The sequence below is a fragment of the Octodon degus genome, unplaced genomic scaffold (assembly GCF_000260255.1).
Source record: "Octodon degus isolate 3935 unplaced genomic scaffold, OctDeg1.0 scaffold00117, whole genome shotgun sequence".
Classification (NCBI taxonomy): Eukaryota; Metazoa; Chordata; class Mammalia; order Rodentia; family Octodontidae; genus Octodon; species Octodon degus.
In genome coordinates this window covers 3,500,524-3,519,311 of record NW_004524693.1, presented here as the reverse complement: position 1 = coordinate 3,519,311, position 18,788 = coordinate 3,500,524, and positions in this window count along the sequence as shown.

Here is an 18,788-nt window from a genome sequence, read left to right as displayed (position 1 = left end):
GCCACTGTATACTGGTTAGTGAAAAATTCTAGTGGAAGAGGTAACACTCATAAATATGTATGTACCAAACACGGGAGCACACAACTATGTAAAGCAAACCTTAATGGACATGAAAAATCTAATATCCAATGCCACAATTTTAACAGGAGACCTTGACACACCCTTATTTCCAAAAGATAGGTCAACCAGAGAAAATCTTAGCAAAGATAACAGAACTGAACCAGACAAATGGACTTAAAACAAATGGACTTTGTGGACATATGCAGAGTGTTTCATTCAAACACAGCTGAACACACATTTTTCTCAGCTGCACATGTGTCATTTTCTAAAATAGACCACATACTGGTCCATACATCTTGCTTAAGTATATGCAAGACATCAGAAATTATCCCATGCACATTATCTGACCACAGTGCAATGAAACTGGAAATAAATGACAAAACAAACCAGAAAAAAAACCTTAAATACATGTAAAGTAAATGACACCCTACTCAGGAACCAATGGGTCACAGATGAAATTAAACAAGAAATTCAACAATACCTATAATGCAATGAAAATTCAATCACAACCTATCGGAATTTATGGCATATGATGAAAGCAGTTCTCAGACGGAAATTCATAGATGTGATCTCACACATTAGGATAACAGAGTGGGAACAAATAAATACCCGAATGCTGCCACTTCAACAACTAGAAAATGAAGAGCAAACCAAACACAGAGCCTAAAGACGGGAGGAAATCGTAAAGATTAGAGCAGAAATTAATTCAATTGAGATGAAGAAAACAATTCAAAAAATTAAAAAAGAAAAAGTGGGTTCTTTGAAAAATTAAATGAAATCGATAAGCCCCTAGCTAAACTCATCAAACAGAAGAAAGAAAAAATTCAAATACAAACAATAAGGATGGAAAAGGGTATAATTACCATAGACTCAGTGGAAATCAGAAGATTATTAATAGCTACTTTGAGAATCTTTACTCTCACAAAGTAGAAGACACGGAAGAAATGGACAGATTCCTACAAACGTACAAATTAACACAACTGAATTGAAAAGACAAAACCACCCTCAATAGCTCAATAACAGTCAAAGAAATATGAGATGTAATTAAAAACGTACGATCAAAGAAAAGTCCATGTTGGGATGGATTCACAGCTGAAATCTACAAGACATTTACAGAAGATGTAGTCCATATACTCGTCAAACTCTTCCATGAAATTGAAAAGGAAGCAAACCTATTAAAATCATTCCTGGAGGCAAGTATTATACTGATACCAAAACCAGGGAAAGATGCAACTAAGAAATAGAACTACAGGCCAATCTCCCTCATGAACATAGATGCCAAAATAATCAATAAAATATTAGCAAATAGTATTCAGCAAATCATGAAGAGGATGATAGACCATGACCAGGTAAGATTCATCCCAAGAATGCAAGGATTGTTCAATATTCAAAAATCTATAAAAGTATTACACTATATCAACAGAGCAAAAACTAAAAACCACATGATCATCTCCATTGATGGAGAAAAGTCTTTTGACAAACTCCAACATTCATTCATGTACAAAGTCCTAAAAATAAATTGGAATAGATAACCTCTACTTCAATGTAGTAAAAGCCATTTATGAAAACCCAACCGCTAACATAATCCCAAATGGGGTAGCACTGAAATCTTTTACTCTTTGATCTGGTACAAGAGAAGGATGCCCTCTATCACAACTCGTATTCAATGTAGTTCTGGAATCATTAGCTACAGCCATTAGAAAAGAGAAAGAAATAAAAGGAATAAGAATAGGCAAAGAAGAACTTAAATTATCTTTGTTTGCAAATGAAATGATACTTTATTCGGAAGACCCAAAAAACTCCACCAAAAACCTACAAGAATTAATGCAGAAATTCAGTAGCATAGCTGGTTATAAAGTCAATATTCAAAAGTCAATAACATTCTTCTACACAGACAACAAACACACTGAGTGGGAAATTATAGAAACCATACCTTTTACAATAGCACCGAGAAAAATCAAATACATTGGAATTAATCTAACTAAAGAAGTCAAAGATCTTTTCAAAGAAAATTACAGTCCTCTGAAAAAAGAGATCATAGAGGATTTCAGAAAATGGAAAGATATTCCATACTCCTGTATTGGAAGAATCAACATTGTGAAGATGGCCACACTCCCAAAATTGCTAAGCCGATTTAATGCAATCCCTATCAAACTACTACCAACATACCTCACAGACAGAGAAATAATTCCTGAAATTTATCTTGAACCGGAAAAGACCTAGAATACAAAACGCAATTCTGGGCAACAAAGACAAGGCAGGAGGCACTAAAATTCCTGAGTTGAAATTATACTACAAGGCTGCTGTGATAAAAACAGCATGGTACTGGCTTCAAAATAGACCTGAGGATCTATGGAATAGATTAGAAGACGCTGAAGCCCCTATGAACACACTCAGCCACATTATCCTTGAAAAGGGGGCCAAAAAAACTTACTGGAAGAAAGATATCCTCTTTAAAAAATGGTGCTGGCAAAATTGGCTATCTCCATGCCGAAAACTGAAACTTGACACAGGTCTATCACCATGCACTAACCTAAGGTCAAAATGGGTTAAAGATGTAAACATTAAAGCAGAGACACTAAATCTCCTGGAACTGAAAGTAGGAGGAACTCTTGAAGACATGGGGTAGGCATAGAGTTCATGGACAGAAATAAAATTGCACAGGAAACAGTTGAAAGAATTAACAAGTGGGACCTGCTCTTACTGAGAAGTTTTTTCACGTCAAAAGAAATTACAAAGTGAAAAAGCATCTCACAAATTTGGAAAATATCATGAGAAATCAGTAATCAGACAAAGGTCTGCTCTCTAGAATCTATAGAGAACTAAAAAACACTAGGGCCCCAAAACTTAAAGACCCCATACAGAAATGGGCATCAGAGATGAACATATTTCTCAGTGGAAGAAAATAAAGAAGCGAATAAATATATGAAAAATGCTCCACATCAGTAGCCATTAGTGAAGCACAAATTAAAACCACATTGAAATATCATCTCACCCCAGAAAGAATGGCTATCATAAAGAAATCGCCCAACAACATATATTGGAGAGGCTGTGGGGAAAAAGGGACCCTTCTCCACTGCTGGTGGGAATGTAGACTGGTGCAACCATTATGGAAATTAGTATGGAGACTCCTTAGAAAATTTGGTCTGGAAATCCCCTTTAAAGGTGCTATTCCTCTACTGGGAATCTTCCCGGAGGATCTGAAAACAACATATCAAAGTGATATATGTGTGCCTATGTTTATAGCAGCACAATTTGTGATAGCCAAATCTTGGAAAATACCAAAATGCCCATCACTTGAGGAATGGTTAAAAAGATGTGGTATTTTTACACAATGGAGTATTATTCAGCTATTAAGAATGATAAAATCATAGCCTTTATATTGAAGTGGTTGCCACTTGAACATATATTTCTGGTGAAATAAACCTGACACACTTGTGTAAATATCTTACAGTCTCCCTAGTATAAGCACTCAAAAGAAGAAAAACAAATAGGAAGATACAGTACAAGTAAAAGGAAAGCAGGATCTCAAGGACTAACTAATCAAGAGAGGGAATGGAGAAGAGCTAGGAAACATGACAATGTCAAGCAATAGTTATATGTATAAGATGAACAAGGCAATGATCCGGAGAATATTCAGAAGATTTTTTAATCTAGCAGTTAATTTGAAAGATTGTCACCCTGACTAACTATATATATTGATACCTGTGAACTAAACTACTGCACTGCAGATGGTAATTTGTAATAGTAGTTTCATGCTTGGAGTGCCTGTCATTCTGGTATTCTGAATATGGGCTGCTCGTCATGACATGCCAGTTGCAGCTATGATGTGTCTGGGTTAGGTGGATGTTCAAGAAGAAGGGGTGGTGAATGAAAGCAAGTAAAGGAAAAGAAATATTGTGGGACTGTGTTGATTCAAGTTTGTATAGGGTGAGATTTTTGGACTTATGTGCAAACATGAGAAGTATATAATTCTTTATGCCTATTTTAAAAATATATTCTAATTTTTATATGTTTTTATCATATTCTGTAGGGACATGATGTTCAACATATCAATACTTGATGAAAAATACCTGTTCCATATTATGCCTAATATGTTTGGTATGCAGAGTGAGAGTGAGATTAAGCTTAACAGCCTAAGTTGTTTGATAATAACAACAAGCTTGTCTTCTGGAAGGTTAGCCACCTAAGCTTGCAGACCAAAATTAGATAAAAAGAAAGGCTTCAAGGAAAGCCAACATTTTGACCCTAACCTTCTAAGGTCAAGTAACACTCAGGACATATGAGAACTTGTACTGAAACGTCATGTAACTTGGTAGTGTCCCAAATTTTCTGATCAAGGAGATTATGGGGCCACAGAGGAAAGTGATCGATGATGTAGAGTGTGCCTAAGGAGAGTCACATGGAGAGAAAACATTCTCTCAGGCTTTCACAGAGAGCATATTTTCCAAGTAAGTGCTGTGCCTCATCCACATGGCTGACACTGACAAAGGTTCTACAGCCTGAGGTACTGTACTCAAGATAAATCCTGAGGGGACTTCACTGACCTTCTCAGACCCAAAAGCTACAACTCTTGTTGCATAGGTCCTGCTTTACCTTGGTCTTAACCATCCAGTAGAAAACTATGAAAATGAAATATAGGAAGGAAAGCCATGATGTTATGTTGACCTGTGGGGGATTGAGGTCAACAATTTCTGACGCTGCCAGTTAAACAGAAGACCCAATTCTATTGTTGGCTACTGGACTCTTTTAGAATATTTTGCTGAGTTTACACACCTATAATATTCAAATAACAGAACTTAACAACAAAAAAAGAGTATACAGATGAATGTCCATTTTTTACCTGTGTATTCAAAGTGGTTAGGATAAATATATAGTTACATTCTGTTAATGAATAGAATGATATGTTCTAATGGTGTTTGTGAATAGAATCACAAGTCCGCATCTTGTACAGCAATTAACCACTAAGAAGAATATATGCAGTGTGTTAGTTATTGAAACTGTCCTAGCGATTTGATTTGAAATTTTCATTGCTATTTATCAATAAAATTATCAAAAAGAACATAAAAATATTAAAAATAAAACATTTTTCTACTTAAACTTAAAAAAAAGAAAAAGAAAAATACCTGTTCCATATAATTCCTAAGATATTTGATATGCAGACATATAGTGAGCTTAAGCTTAACAGCCTATTTTGTATGGGAGTAACAATAAGTTTTTCTTCTGGATGGTTAACAACCTTAGTTTACAGACTAAAATTAGAGAAAAAGGAGGGCTGCAACGTAAGCCAACATTTTGGCCCTAGCCTTCTAAGGTCAATTAAGTCTCAGGACATATGAGAACCTGTACTGTAACATCATGTAACTCGGTTGTGTCCCAAATTTTCAGATCAAGGAGATTATGGGGCCACAGAGGAAAGTGATCAATGATGTAGAGTGTGCCTAAGGAGAGTCACATGGAGAGAAAACATTCTCTCAGGCTTTCACAGATCATATTTTCCAAGCAAGTGCCGTGCCTCATCCACATGACAAAGGTTCTACAGTCTGAGGTACTGGATCTCAAGATAAATCCTGAGGGGACTTCACTGACCTTCTCAGACCCAAAAGCTACAACTCTTGTTGCATAGGTCCTGCTTTACCTTGGTCTTAACCATCCAGTAGAAAAGTATAAAATTGACATATAAGAGGTAAAGCTGTGCTGTTATGTTGAGCTGTTTGTGACTCAGGTCAACAATTTGTGACATTGCCAGTTAAGCAGAAGACCCAATACTATTATGGGCTACTGGACTCTTTTAGAATATTTTGCTGAGTTTACACACCTATAATATTCAAATAACGGAACTTAATAAAAAAAAGTGTATACTGATAAATGTCCATTTTGTATCTGTGTATTCAAGTGGTTAGAATAGATATATAGTTACATTATCTTAATTAATAGAATGATTCATTCTAATGGTGTTTGTATATAGGATTTCAAGTCCACATCTTGTACAGCAATTAACCACTAAGAAGAATGTATGCAGTGTGTTAATTATTGAAACGGTCCTACCTATTTGATTTGAAATTGTCTCATTGCTATTTGTTTATCAGTAAAATTATGGCCGAAAATAAAGAAAAGAAAAAAAAAAAGATTACAAAGTCATCACAGTAGTAAAAAAACAAACAAACAAAAAAAAATGATAAACTTGTTGCTTGGGGTATAGCTCAGTGGAATAAGCGCTCCCCTTTCAAGCGCAAGGGCCTGAGTTCAATCCCCTCTTCTGAAAAAAAAAGAACAATAAACTCGAAGCCTTCACATATAATTGGATTCCACTTGAACATATACTCATAAGTGAATTAAAACATACTCACATGTGCAAATATTGTATAGTGTAAGAACTCAAAAGAAGAAATAAAAATTGAAATGTATAACACAACTAAATGGAAAGTGAGAACTTAATGTTTAAAGAATGAAGACAAGGCAATAAGAAAGCTAGAAAACAGCAGAGGAAAAGCAATGGTCCAGAGAATCTCCTTCAGGTATTCGAAACTAGCAGTTAATTGGTAGCATTCTCAGCCTGACTATATATGGTGATACCTGTGAACTAAGCAACTGCACTGAAGATAGCAATTTGTAATACTAGGGCCATGCTTGGAATGCCTGTCATTCACTTCTTCTAAATGCATACTGCTTCTAAAATCACATCAATTACTGCTATATTCTCTGTGAAGTAAATGTTTGTTTAAAAAATGTAATAAAAAAGGTAATAAAAGAAAACAAGTGGAAAAAAATGTCATAGGACTATCCTGCTACAATATTGTTTATGGTTAGATTTTTAAATTTCTGTGTAAAAATGTGCAATTGTTTATTTTTATTTTCTATTTTTTCACAAAGGGTGATATATTTGTTACAGTAGATGAACCTACAGTGATACTTTTTATTTTTATTTATTTATTTATTTATTTATTTTTTTGCATAACCGGGGATTGAACTCAGGCTCTTGCACTTGCCAGGGAAGCACTTATTCCACTGAGCCATCTCCCCTGCCCCTATATTGATACTTTATCATCTAAAATCTTCAATTTACATTAAGCTCAAGTCTTGGCATTATATATTCTAGGTTACACAAATTTGGAATGACAAATGTTTATCGTTGTATTAGTATCGTACAAAAGAATTTCATTGGTCCTAATTTCTCTATGTTTCATTTATTGATTCCACTGTCTTGCACAACATGACACTGGACAACCAATGACATTTTTACTGTTTTCTTTGATTTGCCTTTTCTCGGATGTCATGCACTTGAAATTACATGGTAAATAACTTCATATTTCTGCATTAACCCTGCTAATAGGTTTCTAACTTTTTTCTAACCATTTATTATGGCTGCAAGGTTTTTTTTTAGTATTGAATAAAACTCTTTTACCCTGAAGCACCACAGTTTACTTTTTCAATTACCTATCAGACATATCTTGATTGCTTCCAAGACCTGGTATTTATAAATTAAGTCACAGTAAATATTTTTCCATATATGTATGTACACACATTTTTAATTGCTTTGGGAAGACATCATGTAACACAATTGCTGAGTCATATGGTAATAATATGTTTCATTTTATTAAATAACACTCTAACTCCTTAAAAGGGTGTTCTATCATTTTACATTTTAAAAAACAATAAATGAGAATTACTGTGGCAGGACTCCTGAGCAACTGTCCTTTAAGGAGGATCAATTGTCTCCATTTTGGTTGAACCTGAGCCTATTTCCATGCATTCATATACAGACTTAGTTAACATTGCCAGTATGCTTGGACTGCTGGTCATTCTGGTCTTCTGAATATGGGCTGCTTGTCATGACATGCCAATTGCTGCTGTGCTGTCTCTTGGGTAGATGATTTTCAAAAAGAAGGGGCTGGTGAATGAGTGACCGTCCTATAGATAATCCACTACTATTATGGACTACTGGACTCTATTGGATTATTTTGCTGAATTCACACATGTACAATATTTAAATAGCAATGGAATACCCATCTTTGACAAAAATAAACAAAAAAGGGGATATAAGTGAAGAACCATTTTGTATCATTATGTAAAAAATAGTTAGCATAGATATACAGCTACTTTCTCTTAATTCAATGAGAAGAAAAATTTGTACTAATTGTGTTTGAACAGAATATTATGTCTGCATTTTGTACTATGAATAACCACCATGAAGACAAGAATACTCAATGCATTAATTATTGAAACTGTCCTGTTAATCAATTTTGAAACTGTCTCATTGCTATTTGTTTTCCAATAAAATTAAACTAATAAAAGATAAATAAAAAAGACTTTACTACTTCAATTGACTTCAAGATATGCAAATCAGTACAGCAGAGGTGCTGTTGTGTAATCTTTGAAGCAAAGTGTTTCCCCACACCCCTGTAGCTCCCAAATAAAACTTGTGTGAATCAGGGTGAAGAGCTGGGCTCCATGTTGTCATCTGGGATCAAGCTTCAAGATAAGAGGTTATGACTTCTCAGGGAATAAAAGACTACATCAGAGCTGAAGTATCAACTCCCAAACATCATATACTACCTCAAGAGTGTCATGTAGAGTATTTGTTCTGCACATCTTTCCTGATGTATATTGCAGAGGCCATTTTAAGCCTTCACCCTAGCCCAACTTACAGCACTCACCTGCTTCCTGCCATTGTCACAGCCACTCATCATCAGACCGCTCCTTTCTTTATGAATGCATAAAACCAGGTTTTGGCCCTGTATCAAGGCCATTGTTTCTGTTAGCCATCATTGTTACTGGAATTAGAATCTCTTGGCTCTGTATAACTACAGATATGCCTTAATGACATTATTCTCTCCATGAATTGTACTTGTGGTGGTAGATTAGAATTAACTTACTAGAATTCCAATGACATTTCCACAGGATTACAAATATAAATTTCCTGGGCTGCAACAGGGACCAGAAAGAACTCTTTATAATTTTCTGCTCCACATTTTCCTGAATTTTTGTTTAGTCAAAATTCTGAAACCTGATTATTCTAATAGGTATGTAGTAGATTTCAACATTGTTTTTAATTCACATTTCTCTCATAACATGATAGGAAATATACCATAACAATTTGTAAGTCTTCAATTCAGAAATGATAAATATATACACATTGTTGATAAACATAACTTTAGTATATTTTCATTTTGCAAATCTGAAATTTTATAACCATTGAAAAATTACCACTCTTTCTCCTAACCCTAGCTTCTATAAACATGATCTGCTTTCCATTTCTCTGAGTTTGACTATTTATGTACTTTATAATTATTGTCATACATGATGTAAAGTAGTAAGTGTTCATGTTTTTCCTATAAATGTAGGAGAGTTTAGAAGTATATACATGTATATATGTGTCTATATCTACAATTATTTTGTTATTTATGTATATATTTATTTATTCATTTAATTTTGTTTTTTAGGGAAGGGTTCAGGGTCTCACTATTAGATTGGACTCTTTGTGATCCACCTGTTTACAGCCTCCCAAGGGCTGGAATTACAGACATATGCCACTTGCCCTGAGGGAGGGTCCAGCACGGCTTGCCCAGGGATCAAACCACTGGCCCCTGAGCCTGCTTGCAGATACTTTAATCTGCTGAGCTACTTGCTGGCCCTACTTAAAGTATGTAGATATACAAAGGCAATAAGTCATATACATATTTCTGTTTTCCAGTTATATTGACATATACTGCACAAATAAATTTGTACATACTTAACATATACAATATGACTTTTTGAAATTTCTTGTTTAATTATTACCACATTTAGCCTGCTAATATATTCACCTTTCCATATACTTACTGCTTTTATGGGGAGAACATTTATGGTCTAATGTTTCCCAAGACTCAAATAAAGTGCATTATTATTAACTATAGTCACAATGAAGTACATTAGATTTTGGGAAGTTACCCATAAGGCACAACTGAAATTTGGTGTGCTTTGACTAACATCTCATTTCCCCTCTGATTCCTTATCTTCCTTTACTTCTGTAAGATAAATGTTCAGATTTGCCCTATTAATCAAATTTTGTGGTATTAGCCATTCTATATTGATTTTTTCAACTTTGCATAATGTAATGTATTCCAGGTTAACCTGTGTTCTAAGAAATAAACTTTCCATTTTTAAAGTGTGTTTGATATTGTATTGTGCATCACATTTTAAACAAATTACTTCTTTGATGGAATCATTTCTATATCTTGGCTATAGTATTTCTTTTCTTAACATTTATTCATTTTAAAGAGAAAAATAAATAAGATAGCAATGAATTAGTTTCAGAATACTTTAGTAGGACAGTTATAATAATTAATAGATTACATATAGTTGTCATTCAGAAAAAAATATGCAAACATTGCATCGTGTCAAAACAATATTATTACAACTTTTCTTCTCATTGAATTAAGAGAAGGCAGCACTATATCTTATATATATATATATATATATATATATATATATATATATATATATATGTCTTTTATTTATTCCCCCCTCTTTTTGGTTTTGTCACCAGTGCCTGTTCCATTGCTGTTAGAGAAGATATACTCGGCAAATGGTTTGAAGGACATTTTCATACTTGACATTAGTCCAAATAGTGTAGGTGTTTGAATTCAGCAAAATAAATCAATACACTCTAATAGTCCATAATAGAACTGAGTTATCAGCACAACTTGCAATTGTCCAAAGTTGTGGACTTGAGACTTTTATAGCTCAGCATATTAATAGATCTTTACATTTTATACTTCTTGGTTACACTTTTCTGCTATTGTTAAAACCAAGTTAAAGCAAGACCTGTATAACAAATTTGCTATCTGATAAGGTCAGTCAAATCCCTCAGGATTTACCCTGGGATCATGTACAACACCATGTGGATCTTTTGCCAGTGTCAGCTATCTGGATGCATCATGACAATTGCTTGACCAATTTGCTCTCTGTGAAATCATGAGAGAATTTTTTTCTCTATGTTACACTCCTTAGGCACTCTATGCATAATTGATCAATATCTTCTCTGTCCCAGCAATCTCCTTGATCAAAAAATTTGGGACACCACTGAGTTACACAAGGTCACACCGATGTCTGTCCTATGTCGTGAGTCTTCACTGTACATGAAGTGCTAAGGTCAAAATACTGGTCACCACTGTAGCCTCTCTATTTCTCTAATTTTTGGTTTGCAAAAATTGCTTGAGACATATAATGGTCAAGATTCCAGAAACTCAGCTCAAAAATAATATACTGAAAGACGCTAGAAAAAAGAAGCAGGTCACATTCCGAGGAAAACCCATCAGAATTACGGCTGATTTCTCCTCACAAACCATGAAGGCAAGAAGAGCATGGACCAGAGTACTTGAAGTCCTCTATGAAAACAAATTACAAACCAATACTATACCCTGAAAAACTCTCCTTCAAGTTTGCTGGAGAAGTGAAATACTTCCGTGAAACAGCAACTAAAGAATTCCAAGATGACAATGGCAACCTTACACAGGCTCCTGAAAGATGTTCTAGAGAGGGACCAAAATGACCAGAACTCCATGAAAAAGGTCAGATGCAACCAACTACTAAATAAGGCAAACAATAAAACACAAGAGAAAAAGGAGTAAACGACAACAGATAAATAACATGTCAATCGTAAGTCAATACATCTCAATTATAACCACCAATTTAAATGGACTCAATTCACCAACTAAGAGAAATAGACTGAAATGGTGGATTAGGAAACAAAATCAAACAATGAGCTGTATGCAGGAAACATATTTAACCCATACAGACATTCATAGGCTAAAAGTCAGAGGAGGGAAAATAATACTGCACAACCATGGACCTCAGGAAAAAGCAGGGTTAGCTATCCTACTTACAGACAGTATCAAATTCAAATCAGGAATGATGAAGCAAGATAAAGAAGGCCACTATATACTGGTTAGGGGAAAAATTCAAGAGGAAGAGGTAACACTCATAAATATGTATGCACCACACACGGGAGCACCCAATTACATAAAGCAAATCTTAATGGAAATGAAAAATGTAATATTCCATACCACAAACTTAATAGGAGACCTTAACACCCCCTTATCCCCAAAAGATGGGTGAGACAAAAATTTAGCAAAGAAATAACAGAACCGAACCAGAGATTGGAAAAAAAGGACTTGGTGGAAATACACAGGTTTTCCATTCAAACACAGCTGAATAGATACTTTTCTCAGTTGCACATGGGTCATTTTCTAATAGATCTCATATTGTTCCATAAGTCATGCTTAAGTATATGCATGAAAACAGAAATTATACCATGTATACTATATGAAAACAGTGGAATGAAACAGAAAATAAATGATAGAAAAAAACAGAGAAAACCCGAAATACATAGAAAATAAATGACACCCTACTCAGCAACCATTGGATCACAGATGAAATTAAACAAGAAATTCCACAATATCTACAATTCAATGAAAATTCAAGCAAAACTTATTAAAATTTATGGGGTACGATGAAAGCAGTTCTCAGAGAGAAGTTCATAGCTGTGAACTCACACTTTAGAAAAACAAAACAGAAACAAATAAACAGCCTAATGTTGCACGTCAACAACTAGAAAAGGAAGAACAAACCAAACCCAGAGCCCAAACATGTGAAGAAATCATTAAGATTAGAGCAGAAATTCATTCCATTGAGACAAAGAAAACAGTTCAAAGAATTAACTAAACAAAAAGCTGGTTCTTTGAAAGATTAAATAAAAATGATAAGCACGTAATTAACCTCATCAGAAAGAAGAAATAAAACAATCAATACGAGCAATAAGGAAAGAAATAGAGGTAGTTCCCACAGAACCCATAGAAATTTAGAAGGTTATTAATAGCTACTTTGAGAATCACTACGCTCACAGAATAGAAAACACGGAAGAAATGGACAGATTCCTAGAAAGGCGCAAATTACCAAATCTGAACTAACAAGATATAACCACTCTCAAAAGCCCAATAACAGCCAATGAAAGACAAGATGTAATATTAAAAAAAATCTACCAAACAGAAAAGTCTGGGTCTGGATAGATTCACAACTGAAATCTACAAGAAATTTAAAGAAGATATACTCCCTATGCTCCTCAAACACTTCAATGAAATTGAAAAGGAAGCAATCCTCCCTAAATCATTCCTCGAGGCAAATATCATACTGATACCAAAACCAGGGAAAGAAGCAACTATTACAGAGAACTACAGGTCAATCAACTTCATGAACATACATTCAAAAGTCCTCATTAAAATTCTAGCAAATAAAATACAGCAAATCATCAAGAAGATCACACACAATGACCAGGTAGGATTCATCACAGGGATGCAAGGATGGCTCAATACTAAAAAATCTATAAAGTGATACACTATATCAATAGAATGAAAACTAAAAACCACTTGATCATCTCCATTGATGCAGAAAAGGCTTTTGACAAAGTCCGACACTCCTTCATGTTCAAGCCATATAGAAAAATGGAATACATGGCCTCTACTTCAATCTGGTAAAAGCCATTTATGAAAACCCAATGCCTCACGTAATTCTAAATGGGGAAAAACTGAAATCTTATGCTCCTAAATTTGGTAAAAGACAAAGATGTCCTGTCACCAATCCTATTCAATATACTTCTGGAATCATTAGCTACAGCCATTAGAAAAGAGGGAGAAATAAAAGGAATAAGAATAGCTATAGAAGAATTTAAATTATCATTATTTGCAGATGACATGAAACTATACTTGGAAGACCCAAAAAACTCCACCAAGAACGGTAATAAAATTAATACGGAAATTCAGTAGCATAGCACGATACAAAGTCAATAAATTAAAAGTAATAGCATTTTTCTACACAGATAACAAACACACTGAGAGGAAAAATTTCAGAAATAATTTTTTTATTACAATACCACTGAGGAAAATGAAGTACCTTTGAAATAACCTAACTAAAGAATTCAAAGACCATTTCAAGGAAAATTACAGTACTCCTATAAAGGAGATCATAGAGGATTTCAGAAAATTAAAAGATATTCCGAGCTACTGTTTAGGAAGAACCAAGACTGTGAAGATGGCCATACTCCCAAAATTGCTGTACAGATTTAATGGAATCCCTTTCAAAATACCACCAACATACCTCAGAGACCTAGGGAAATAATTACTAAAATTTATCTGGAACCAGTAAAAACCGAGAATATTGAAGGCAATCCTGGGAAACAACACAAGACAGAAGGCATTGCAATTTCTGACTTGAAATTATACTACAAGGCTACTGTGATAAAATCAACATGGTACTGGCAAGAAAATAGACCTGATAATCAAGGGAATAGAGTAGAAGATAGTGAAGCTCCTACGAACACACTCAGGTACCTTATCTTTGATAAAGGGGCCAAACATGGTCAGAAGAAGAAAGATAGCCTCTTTAAAAAATGGTACTGGAAAAACTGGCTCTCTACATGCTGAAAAATCAAACTTGACCCAGGTCTATCACCACTCACTAATATAAAGTCAAAAAGGATTAAAGACCTAAATATTAAAGCAGAGACACTAAATCTCCTGGAAGAGAAAGAAGGAGGAACTCTTGAAGACATAGGGGCAGGCAAAGATTTCATGAACAGAAACCAAATTACCCTGGGAACAGTTGAAAGAATTAACAACTGGGACCTGCTCTTACTGAGAAGTTTTTATCATGTCAAAAGAAATTACCAACAAAGTGAAAAAGCAAATCACAATTTTGGAAAAAATCATGACAAATAAGTACTCAGACAAAGGTCTGCTGTCTAGAATTTATAAAGAACTAAAAAATATTCAATTGTATCCCCTTATTTTGTTAAAGTTTCATCATTTAAATATTATAGGTGTGTAAACTCAGCAAAATATTTAAAAGAGTTCAGTAGTCCATAATAGTATTGGGTCTTCCTCTTCACTGGCAATGTCACAAATTTTTGACCTGAGTCTCCTACAGCTCAACATAACACCATGGCTTTACTTTTTATACTTCCTTTTTATACTTTTTTGCTGGGTGGTTAAGACCAAGGTAAAGCACAACCTATGAAACAAGAGCTCTAGCTTTTGGGTCTGATAAGGTCAGTGAAATCCCTTCAAGATTTATCTTGAGATACTGTACCTCAGATTGTAGAACATTTGTCAGTGTCACCTATGTGGATGAGTCAGGGCAGGTGCTTGGCCAGTGTGCTCTATGTAAAAGCCTGAGAGAAGTTTTCCGCTCCATGTGACTCTTCTTAGGCACACTCTACATCATCAAACACTTTTCTCTTTGGGCCCATAATCTCCTTGATCAGAAAATTTAGGATAATTCCGAGTTACATGTTGTTACAGTACAAGTTCTAATATGTGTTCAGTCTTAAATAACCTTGGAAGGCCAGGGCCAAAATGTTGGCTTTCCTTGCAGCCCTCCTTTTTTCTCTAATTTTGGTCTGCAAACTCAGGTTTTTCACACTCCAGAAGACAAGCTTATTGTTATTACCATACAACCTAGGCTGTTAAACTTCACCTCACTATTTGTCCGAATATCAAACATCTTAGGCATAACATGGAACAAGTATTTTTCGTCAAGTATTGATATGTTGAACTTAAAGTCCCTATAGAATGTGATGAAAAACATTTAAAAATTAAAAGATATTTTGAAAAATATGCATAAAACATTATATACTTCATATGTTTACACATAAGTCCAAAATTCTAACCCTATATATCCTTGAAGCAGGACAGTCTCACAATATTCCTTTTCCTATCTCTTGCCTTCATTCATGACCCCCTTCTTTTTTCAATAATCATATACCCTAGAGACAGCACAGTGGCAACTGGGATGTCATGACAAGAAGCCAGTATTCAGAAGGCCAGAATGATAGGAACTCCAAGCATGAAACTACTATTACAGATTACCATCTGCAGTGCAGTTTCTTAATTCACAGGTATCAATATATATAGTTAGTCAGGGGGAGAATATTTCCAATTTAGTGTTAGATTAAAAAATCTGAAGATTCTCAGGATCATTGCTTTCCCCATCTTCTACATATCACTGTATGGATTGACATTTTCATGTTTCTTAGCTTTTCTCCTTCCCAGCTTTTGATTAATTAGTCCTTGAGATCCTGATTTTCTTTTACTTGCATTATACCTTTCTATTTGTATTTCTTTTTTGAGATTGTTACTATGGAAACTATACAATATTTACACACGTGTGTCTGGTTTATTTCACTTATGAGAATATGTTCGATTAGCATCCGTTTCAATATAGAGGGTTCCAGTTTATCATTCTTTAGAACTGAGTAATATTCCATTGTGTAAAAATATCACATCTTTTTGAACCATTCCTCAGGTGATGGGCATTTTGGTTGTTTCCAAGATTTGGCTATCACAAATTGTGCTGCTGTAAACATAGGCACATGTATGTCCCTATGATATGATATTTTCAAATCCTCTGGGAAAAGTAGCAGTAGAGGAATAGCTGGTTTAAATGGGAGTTCCAGTTCAAGTTTTCTAAGGAGTATCCACACTGATTTCCATAATGGTTGCACCCATCTACATTCCCACCAGCAGTGGAGAAGGGTTCCTTTTTCCCCACAGTCTCTCCAAAATTTGTTGTTGGGGATTTCTTTATAATTGCCATTCTTTCTGGGGTGAGATGATATCTCAATGTGGTTTTAATTTGCATTTTTTAAATGGCTATTGATGTGGAACATTTTTTCAAATACTTATTTGCTTCTTTTATTTCATCCTCTCAGAAGTGTGTATTCATCTTGGATGCCCATTTCTGGATTGGGTCTTTAAATTTTGGGGCCTTACTTTTTTTTAGTTCTTTACAAATTCTAGACAGCAGACCTTTGTCTCAGTAATTATTTGTCATGATGTTTTCCAAATTTTTGGGTTGCCTTTTCACTTTGTTAGTAATTTCTTTTGACATGAAAAAAATCTCAATATGAGCATGTCCGAGTTGGTAATTCTTTCAACTGTTTGCTGTGTGATTTGATTTCTGTTCATGAAGTCTTTGCTTACCCCTATGTCTTCAAGAGATCCCCTTACTTTCTGTTCCAGGAGATTTAGTGTCTCTGCTTTAATATTTACATCTTTAATCCATTTTGACTTTAGTTTAGTGCATGGTGATAGACCTTGGTCAAGTTTGATTTTTCGGCATGTAGAGAGCCAGTTTTTCCAGCACCATTTGTTAAATATGCTACCTTTCTTCCAGTGAGTATGTTAGGCCCCTTTGGCAAAGATAAGGTTTCTGAGTGTTCGTAGGTGTTTCAGTGTCTTCTCATCTATTGCATTGATCCTCAGGTCTATTTTGTTGCTAGTGCCATGCTGTTTTGATCACAGTAGCCTTGTATTATAATTTCCAATCAGGAATTATAATGCCTCCTGCCATGTTTTTATTGCCCAGGATTACCTTTGCTATTCTAGTTCTTTTTTGGTTCCAAAAAATTTTAGGAAAGATTTCTCAACCTCTGTGAGGTATGTTCGTGGTAGTCTCATAGGGATTGCATTAAATCTGTACAGCCATTTTGGCAGTATGGTCATCTACACAATGTTGGTTCTTCCTATCCAGGAGCATGGAATACCTTTCCATTTTCATAAATCCTCTATGATCACTTTTTCAAGAGTACTGTAAATTTCATTGAAAAGTTCTTTGACATCTTTAGTTGACTTAATTCCAAGGTATTTCATTTTCCTCGATGCTATTTTGAAAGGTACTGTTTCTTTAATTTCCCTCTGAGTGTATTTGTTGTCTGTGTAGAGGAATGCTATTGAATTTTGGGTATTGATTTGTTACATGCTATGTTACTGAATTTTTGTATTAATTCTAGTAGTGACTTGGTGGAGTATTTGCGGTCTTCCATGTATAGTATCATGTCATCTGCAAATAAAGATAGTTTAACATCTTTACCTATTCTTATTCCTTTTATTTATTTCTTTTTTTCATGACTGTAGCTAATGTTTCCTGAAGTATATTGAATAGGAGTGGTGATAGAGGACATCCTTGTCTTGTACCTGATCTAAGAGTAAAAGATTTCAGTTTTTCCCCATTTAGGATTATGTTAGCCATTGGGTTTTCATAAATGGCTTTTACCAGATTGAATTAGAGGCCATCTATTCCAATTTTCTGTAGGACTTTGAACATGAATGAGTGTTTGACTTTGTCAAAAGCCTTTTCTGCATCAATGCAGATGATCATGTGTTTTTTTAATTTTCACTCTATTGATATAGTGTATTACATTTATAGATTTTGAAATATTGAACCATCCTTGCATCCCTGGGATGAATTCCACCTGGTCATGGTGTATGATCTTCATGATGATTTGCTGTATTCTATTTGTGAAGATTTTATTGAGGATTTTTTGCATCTATGTTCATTAGGGAGATCAGCCTATAGTTCTCTTTCTTAGTTGTGTCTTTCCCTGGTTTTGGTATCAGTATTATATTTGCCTCCAGGATGATTTAGGGAGGATTGCTTCCTTTTCAATTACATGGAAGAGTTTCAGGAGTATATAGGCTACATCTTCTGTAAATTTCTTTTAGAATTCAGCTCTGAATCCATGCGAAGCTGGAGTTTTATTTGTCGGTAGGTTTTTAACTACATCTCGTATTTCATTGGCTGTTACTGGGCTATTGAGAGTGATTATATCATGTCGATTCAGTTGTGGTAATTTGTACCTTTCTATTAATCTGTCCATTTCTTCTGCATCTTATATTCTGTGAGAGTAAAGATTC